Here is a 9,279-nt window from a genome sequence, read left to right as displayed (position 1 = left end):
ACAGCTTCCTCTATGTTCTAGATTTCCCATAAAATGTACATTCAACTTAGATCAAACTCCAGTATGATTTGGAGAAATGCACTGCTTCCTACCTGTTAACTGATGATCAAGTACTTAGATTCAATAAATTGGTTAGGCATTACAAAATGTTATTCTGGTCATTCTTATATTATTATCTGGAAACTTCCCATAAAGTTAGTGTCCCTCTCTTCTATTTCACTTGCTTAATTCTTTCATGTTATTTTCCAAATATTTTCCTTATTTTCAAAATAAGGAATGGATTTACTTATATTCTACAACATTGAAAATTAGTATTTTTATGTATTAGTATTTTCATTAAATGTTATTTCAGTATATGTGATATATATTAGGATTCTAAGTATCTCTTATTTTCAATCAAGGGTAGTTATTGTTATTGGTCAAATTGTTTTATATTTGGGCAACAGAATCCCCTTCATGTTGGCTCTTGAGTTCTTTTGACACAATTATTACCAGCGTGGGTCATTGGACTCTATAATCAATAGAAACTTATTTCAGGTCTGAAGATTTCAGCAAAGCTTTATTGATGCTCATGCTGCAGTGTGAGGGAGCAAAAACAAGAAACAGGTGCCCTTGCTTGTTCGCGGAGTGCGAGAGTGAGCTAGTTTCTTAGAGTAACACCTGGGGCGGGTCACCAGGTTGGCCAGGAGGCATAGCTTCTGTGGTCTGCCCACTCCTGTGCTGGTACTGTGTGCAGGGATCATGCTCAGTAGCCTGCCTTTGCTACTGGCATCTGAGAAAGGCACAGCTAAGGCTAACAGAGATCAAGAGGGTGGCAACCATCCTCCATTTAGATCATTAATCACCACTGGAATTAACAGATTCAGAGGGACTGCAAGCAGGGACAGGACCTAATTGAGGTTGCTGATGGCTTGTCCAGCATTCTCTTAAATGTCCTCCTTCAGATGTGATTCTGGAAATGTTGATGAGTGAGTTTCGCACCATTGTCCCCTGGTTACAGGGACCAGTGAAGTAATCAGAATCAATGGGTGGGGCATGCTTGTGGAGTATTTCCCTTAGACCCAGTGAGGACAAAGGAGCTGCACTCCTGGTAGGGTCGCTGAGCAGACCAGCAAAATGAAAGCAGAAATACACTAACAAGAGTGGCAGATAGAAATCCAACCCACCACATCAGTAGTTACTTATCTGTTGATTGTCTTGTCTTTTGCCTAGGTATCTCAGATCTTCCGCCGGCTCACAGGTGAATTCTTCTGTCGTGGCCTGCAGAGTTTTTGGAGGTAAGAGCTTTATTGTGGACAAATGTACCCAACTAAGTATCATTGGGTTTTGATGGCCATAGCAGGGGGCTCAGATTACCCTTTCATTTTGGCAATTGTCGATATCAGGGGGATCCTTCCTTCCAAGTTTTAAGAAGAACCTGGTCTCCAGGGTTAATTCGTGAAGGGACTGCACCTTCCGTTTTTTTGTTTTGTTTGTTTGTTTGTTTTAAGCAGGATCTTGCAGTGGTTTGTTGGCACTCCCATTTGAATTTGTCTGAGATTAATAATAAACTGCTCAGTTTGGCTCATTTCCTCTTCAGATAGAATGTCAATAGTAAGAAAAGATCATAGGTCATTTCAGATGGGCTGAGCTGCTGATAACTCCTGGGAGCTATACAGACCCTGAGGAGTACAATAGGAAAACCGTTGGTCTGCTAAAGTTTTCTTTAAAGTGTGGTTCATTTTCTCTGTCTTTCCTGAAGGGCTATCAGGAGGTGTGTATGTTATAGTTGGGGCTATCAGGAGGTGTGTAGGTTATAACCTGTTTCTAGAGCCCTTGAGAGCCCCTGTGTGATTTTGGCTATAAGAGAGAACTTGTTATCACTCCGGAGCGATTTTGAACTTATTTCCTTTAAGAAGGACTTACAGACTTTAGTAGTCTTTTTGGTTGGAGTAGGGAAGGCTCCAGCCCATCACGTGAAGGTGTCAGCAAATTCAAGAAGATATTTATATCTTAACTGCAGGATCATTTGGGTGAAATAAATTTTTCCCCCTGGGTGTTTCTGCTGGTGATGAACTAGCTTGAGAAATGAGCAGGGGATTGTATGGGGCTGTGGGTTATTATGAACACACAGATCACAGGTCAGTGTTACTTATTTTGCTGTTCTTTTAAGCGCCTTCCCTAGAAAAGTCTTTTGCATTAAATTCCATCATGTATCCCTCCCCTAGTTGGTGGCATCAGGTAAACTTGTAACATATTTCCACTGTTTAAGTCTCAGAGATAAATAAGCACCTTGTCATCCTTCATATACCAACCAGTGCTTCTTTTCTCATAACGCTGTTTTTTCAGTTTTTCTTATTCCTGTTGGAAATACTGGAGAAGGCCAGGGAGCCCCGAAGGGGAGGGGGTCAATCACTAAGATCACAACCTGCTCAACCTCTTGCACTCAAGCTGGCCTATTTTGTAGCTGGATCAGCTTTTCTCTTCTCTTGGTTCATGAAAGATCCACCCTTCTACAGTAGATTACTGCCATCTGGGTCAGGAGCTGCTCTGCCTCTAAAAAAGCCAGGATTGAATGTTTATGTTTTATGGGAGAGTTTTCAGCAGTTAACATACCTTTCTTTCTTTCCAAATGGTGACATGAGCTTGAAGCACATAGAACCCATACTTAGAGTCAGTATAAATATTTAGTTTCTTATCCTTCCCTAACTGCAGAGCTCTCACTAATACATTTATTTCAGCCTTCTGGGCCAAAGTCTAGGGTGACAGAGCCTCAGCTTCTGTGACTTCTGGACTATTGCATACCCTGCCTTTCAGGTTCTGATTTCTATAAAACAACTCCCATCAGCAAACCATTCGAACTCTGGGCTGTCAAGAAGTTCATCTAGAAGATCAGACCTGCTGGAATAATTTTCTTCTGTAGTTTTTGTACACTGATGCAGTAAGTCTCTCAACAGCTAGAAGCAGAGTTACTGGATTCAAAGTTTGGCACATCTTTAAGGTAATGTTGAGGGTGTCCATTAGGAGAGGCTGGTATCTTCCTAACTTTTGCAGGCAACAAATGATGCTCTTCTAGCATGGATTGTAACTGATGAGAAGTTAATATGTGTAAATGTTGCTTTAGTTAACCAACAGGGTGGCTGCTCCACCTGCAGGCAGCTTGACCATCCCAGGGCTACTGAGTCCAGTTGTTTTAAAAAGTAAGCTACTAATCTTTGACCCCAGCTTTTGGGTCAGGACACCTAGAACTATTCTCATGACATTATAGGATAAAGGGTTTGTCTAAATTTTGAAGCCCCAGTGCTGGTTTTCTGCTCAATTCAGACTTTAGACTCTTGAAGTCTTGCTGGTGGTCCTCGTTCCATTGAAGTGGTTCCCTTTCTTCCCTGGTGGTCCTTGTTCCATTGAAGTGGTTCCCTTTCTTCGCCCATCAAGGTCTCATATAGAGTTTTGGCTTTGAGTCTATAATTCAGAGTCCAGGTACAACAGTACCTAGCCATCCCAGGAAAGCCTTAGAGTTGTATCTTTGTGGTTGAAGATAGTAATGCACTAATTGCTGTCTTCTGATCTATGGTCAGGGCTCTCACCTCGGGGTCAAAACAAATCCTAAATGTTGAATCTGCTACTGTGAGACCTGAGCCTTGAGATCTGATATATGAGACTTCATATCCCTTTTCTGCCAGAAAACTTAAAACCTTAAACAGTATTCTCATCTGAATCTTGTTTTGTCTCATAACTGATCAGTAAGTCATCAAGATTTTTTAACTGACTTCCATTCTCTTTCAACTACTCTGTTAAAGCATTTTCAAAGAGAGGAGGGCTGTCTCAAAAATCCTGTGGAAGCACTGGCCAATTGTATCAAGTAGCTTCCAGAGTGTCAGGGTCCCACCATTCAAAGACAAAAAGGTACTGAGTACCGAGGCAAGGGGATACGGAAGAATACACCCTGTGAGTCCAACACAGAACACTGAGCACTCCCAGGCATTTGGGTGAGTAGGCTGCACGGGTTTGATACCACTGGGTGAATAGGGATGACTCATTTATAGCTCCTATGTCTTGCACAAACTAGTAATCCCCACTAGGCTTTGGAAGAGGGAGAATCAGGGTGTTGCAAGGGAATTTGCAGAGCCTAATGAGTTTGTGTTTTCAGAATTTGGTGAGCAATGGTTGGATCCCCTTTAGGTTCTAGGGCTTTAAAGGATACTGTATCTTCCAGGGGTATTTTCTCTTAGGTGTTAATCCTATTTTTAAAAAATTTTTATTTAATAGCAGAGTATACTTGATTAACAATTTGGAAACAATCCTTTGTTCCATGTCTCGTTCTAAATGTTGCTTCTTGACCTGCATACAGATTTCTCAGGAGGCAGGTCAGGTGGCCTGGTATTTCCTCCTCTTGAAGAATTTTCCAGTTTGTTGTGATCCACACAGTCAAAGGCTTTGGCATAGTCAATAGAGCAGAAATAGATGTTTTTCTGGAACTCGCTTGCTTTTTCGATAATCCAACGGATGTTGGCAATTTGATCTCTGGTTCCTCTGCCTTTTCTAAATGTGGGACATATGGAAGTTCTTGGTTCACGTACTGTGGAAGCCTGGCTTAGAGAATTTTGAGCATTACTTTGCTGCCATGTGAAATGAGTGCAATTGTGCAGTAGTTTGAACATTCTTTGGCATTGCTCTTCTTAGGGATTAGAATGAAAACTGACCTTTTCCAGTCCTGTGGCCAATGCTGTGTTTTCCAAATTTGCTGGCATATTGAATGCATTACTTTAATAGCATCATCTTTTAGGTTTTGAAATAATAGCTCAACTGGAATTCTATCACCTCCACTAGCTTTGTTCATAGTGATGCTTCCTAAGGCCCACTTGATTTCACATTCCAGGATGTCTGGCTCTAGGTGAGTGACCATAGCATTGCTTATTCCTTGGTCTTTTATTCTTTTTTATGGGACTATTTTTTTTTTTAATTTTATATGCTCCAAAACATTCTACTTGGAAATTTTCAATACAAATAAGAAAACAAAAAAATTAAGGAACAGCAGCACAAATACATAATGAATACTTTAATTATAGATATATTAAATGTATATTAATGTAATACTTCCATAACATGATAGCTCATATTGTGTTCAGAAATAATACAAAGAGATTATACTAGAGAACTGCATGATCTTGTACTCTGTAGCAGAAGGGATATCCTCATGGGAGCCAAAAAAGGAGCCCTGGAAAGTGGAGAGAGAAAAGTTACATGTGATCTACAACTTGTGTATCAGCCAGCTGTGGGTTTTTAAAAAATGGTGTTAAAATGAATCTGAGAATGCCTTTAGAGATAATTCCCCCTTTAGAGAACATCAGAGAATTCCCAGTGGGATTGTAAAGGCAAGAATGGAAACTGTATTGTGAGGTTTTAGCCATGACTTTCACCTCACTCTGCTGTATGTGAAGAAATAAGGGAAAGTATTCAGTCATGATGTGCACCTTAATCAGCATCAAACAATTCCTGTTAGCCAGAAACACTGTAAATGCCTCAAAGCAGATAAGCCTAAGTCTCAAAGCCTAGTTAACAGAAGAAAATTCATACTGGAAAAGAACCATGCAATTTAAGGATTATGAAAAATGCTGTAACAGAGTTAAAATTTTAGTAACTATCAAAGAGCTCAAAATGGAGAGAAACTCCAAGTGTAATAAATTCTACAAGGCTTTTAGATTGTCATTTACTCATTAGTTAACCCCACACTGGGGAGAAATACTTTAAATGAGATCAAAATGAGAAGTTCCTAGGTAGTGATTCATTCATTTCAGCATCAAAACTTCCATAAGAGAAACTATGAATATCCTGAATGTGTATTGGAACATTTGATCGTGTTTAACAGAGGAGCAACACAAATGCTGAAGTAGATAGGGGCTTTGAGGTGCCTCCCCAGCCACCTTAAATAAAACACCATCCTTCTCGAGAGTCACACTAGCCCCATGCCCTGCTTTATTCTTCAAAGCCCTCACCACCCACCACACTACACATTTATTTCTAAAAATGCATTAACTTACTCCATTAGAATGCAAACTCCAGGTTTTTACAAAGCTGTATTCTCAATACCTAGTGTGAACCTAGCATGTAGTAAATACATAATAATTGTTGATGAGTGAATTATAGTACTTTCCTTAGGTGGAATATTTGGTATCTTGAAGTTAATCCATTCTAAATGAAACAGAATTGACTTTAGCAGGCTTTTGTTCATTGTTTTGTAATGCATCAGAGTAGAAAGCATTGTAACTGCTATGATCTACAAATTATTCTCCAATTGTGTGGGGATAAAAACGTTGTACAAGAAGCACCAGCACCCTCATTAGGGCCCTGACCAGTGAGAGACCCAAGTGAAGTGTTTCAAAAGGATCACGAAGACAACATGAGTTCCCAGCTTCTGAAGACAAAGTTCCCTTCTTTTCTCTAATTCTAAATCTAAATAATACTTTACTCCTCTGAGGAATAATTCTCTCTTGGCCTTGTCAACCACTGGTACAGAGGGCATGGAAGTTTGAAATTCAAGAGCAGTAACCCTTTTCTGGCAAAGTTCGGCACTTAGGAATCACATCTCTTATTAATTCAAAAAACAATACTAAGGGCCTGCCATTCATTAAGCGCTATGCATAAGGATACATTTTTAAAACATAGTTTGCCAACTCATAAAAAAAATGACTGTAAAAGAGTGGGATCAGTATGAAAGATTCAAGGAGTAAAAGCAAAGGAACATGTAACTTTGACTGAAAAGGGCTGGCAGAAGCCTTCTGAATACAGTATCACTGGAGCTGAGTTCCAAAAGTTAAATAGCTATTCACTTGGCCACAAAGAAGGGCAGAGCATTCCAGTCAGAAGTCACAAGAATATCGAGGGAGAAAAACACACAGCACCCGGGGGAAGTACCTGGTATATGTGCAACTGATCATGATGCTCCAGAAAGGGTGGGATGAGGGTGGGCAATCTGTGATTTAAATATTCAGAAAGCACAAAGGTATTTTCATAGCAAAACCTGTTAAAAGTTAGGTTAAATAAACATCTTCTTAGCTGTGTAGTGATAAGGAGACTAAACATCCTTTTAGCTGTGTAAGGATGAACAAGGAGAGATAGGGAGAGATTCTCCTTGTCCCAAGAGGGACTATCAGAATGTTTATCAAAAAGGAGCCTAAGGAGCACTGAACTAGAATATGATCACACAGCGAGATCTGCAGAGATGAGGCTGGCAAGGTAGGTGGAAGAAAGAAGGTTACAGCCTTCTGTGTTGCCCTGCTTTGTGGAAGATCAAAAAAAAAAGAAAAAAACATGAACCAGTAAAGATTTTAGATGAAAGACGAGGATTAGTTGTTTGAAAATATTGAAATTAAAATTACTAGGGGATGCCTAAGTGAAGATATTTAATAGGCAGTTAGAAAGAAGGTTAAGAGAGCAAAAGCAGGGATTCAGACTGTAAGTCTGGGAGTCAGCCTAACATTACAGGTTGTAAAAACCTTGGCTGTGAATAACATCATGTAAAAGCACAGTTGACCCTTGACAACCTGGGGGTTAGGGGTGCAACCCTCCTGGCAGTCAGAAATCCGAGTGTAACCCTCCGTATCTGTGATTCCTTCAGATGCAACCAACCGCTGATTGTGTACTGCTGTGGTATTTACTACTGAAAAAAATAACGTTTAAGTAGACCTGTGTAGTTCAAGCCTGTGTTTTTCAAGGGTCAACTGTATTTAGAGTAAGTGAAAAAACAAGAAAAGGAGAAAGCAAAGAAGGGAAAGGGGAGAAGAGGGATGAAAAAGAGAAAAAGGATGGTACTCTGGGAAAGAGCAATACCTACAGGGTATTGGCTGAATAAAAGAGAAGCTCCAGGAAAAAGGAGAAAACCAGCATAGAGGAAAAGTGGTTTCCATAAGAAGCAGGAGACCTCTTTTCCTCTAAAAAGAGGGAAAATGAGTAGAGCAAAGTGGGGACAGACACTGATCTCCTATAGTCTGTTTTCTGTAAGACAGGACTGAGGGCCGTGTAATACAGAAAGGAACAAAGAGCCAGAGAAAAGTGAAGAGGCAAATCAGAGGTCTGGATTAGCCGTAGTGGAAAAGGGACGGGGGCCATGCTAGCAACAGATGAAAGGCTTTGTTTACACTGAGGGCTCTTCTAAAGTTGAAGGCGAGATACTTTGACTCCAGTTTGAGGAGCTATGGGAACTTCACGTGGAACTCAGCATTCCAGAAAGGAAGAGGGAATGATAATAATTAGGTTGAAGGACAAGGGGAAGATAAATTTGAAAGGGCTGCGGAGAGTACTTCATATGGTGTCGCATAAGGCCAAGGCTGGACAGAGAAGGAAGAAAATCTGAAAGCGGGTGATGGTAAGGAGAAAAACGGGCAGCAAGAGGAGGAAGCTGTGAAGAAGCTAAAGAGAGAGAAGAGAGAAAAATTAGTTTAAGTGAGAAAGTGAAAAGCTGGAAAGATGAGAATCTCATTAGTTTTTGAAATTTAAGATTACAGAAAGAGAAACAGGATGGTGGTATCTGTGGTGTGGCCATGATAGTTAAGTTCCTGGAATGTGATGAAGCCAGTCAAAATAGCTCAAGGATATTGGCAAGGCATCATACAGGTCATCCCAAGATGACAGTAGGAACTGGGATAGACAGAAAGACTGTCAGCAGGATACCAAGTTAGGCTTCTGAACTTTAAGACTCACCCCTAAATTAAAGACAAAAACTGTTAAAATTTCAAAATGTATTAAAAGATGTGCCCTGGAGATATGACTAATGGCAGATGAACCTAACTTGGTATTATCTTCATTATTAGTTTAATAAACCATGCATATTCCTTTAAACAAAATATGAAAATCACTGTACAATTTTTATAAAATGCCTAACAGACTAAAAATTTTAAATGCAATTAGTAGTGTGTGGTGAAACAAATGAAAATTCTTTTGTGAAATCTTTCATTATTTATCTTATTGTGGAAATACTGTTCTGGATTTGAGTCACGATTTTTCTATTTGCCAATTTTTAAATATATCCATAGCATATATCCAAAGCAAAGAGGTGACATAATTTTAATCTCTGAAGCACAGACAACTTCAAAATAGGGAAACTAAAGAATGATCTAAAAACAGTTAAAATGTTCAATTCTGTGTTATGTGTGTTGTACCAAAATAAAAAATATAAATAATAGGAAATATTTATAGAGATAAAATGGATTCCTCCTTAATGTTAGTTATAGGGTATCAGTAGTTCAAACTGAGTTAGAATAACATAAATGCCATTTTTTTTTAAATTAAAGAAGCATTCCT

This window comes from Bos javanicus, chromosome 21 (assembly GCF_032452875.1).
Source record: "Bos javanicus breed banteng chromosome 21, ARS-OSU_banteng_1.0, whole genome shotgun sequence".
In the NCBI taxonomy this organism is placed as follows: domain Eukaryota; kingdom Metazoa; phylum Chordata; class Mammalia; order Artiodactyla; family Bovidae; genus Bos; species Bos javanicus.
The sequence above is the reverse complement of the archived record's forward strand: the minus strand, read 5'-3'. Positions refer to the sequence as shown.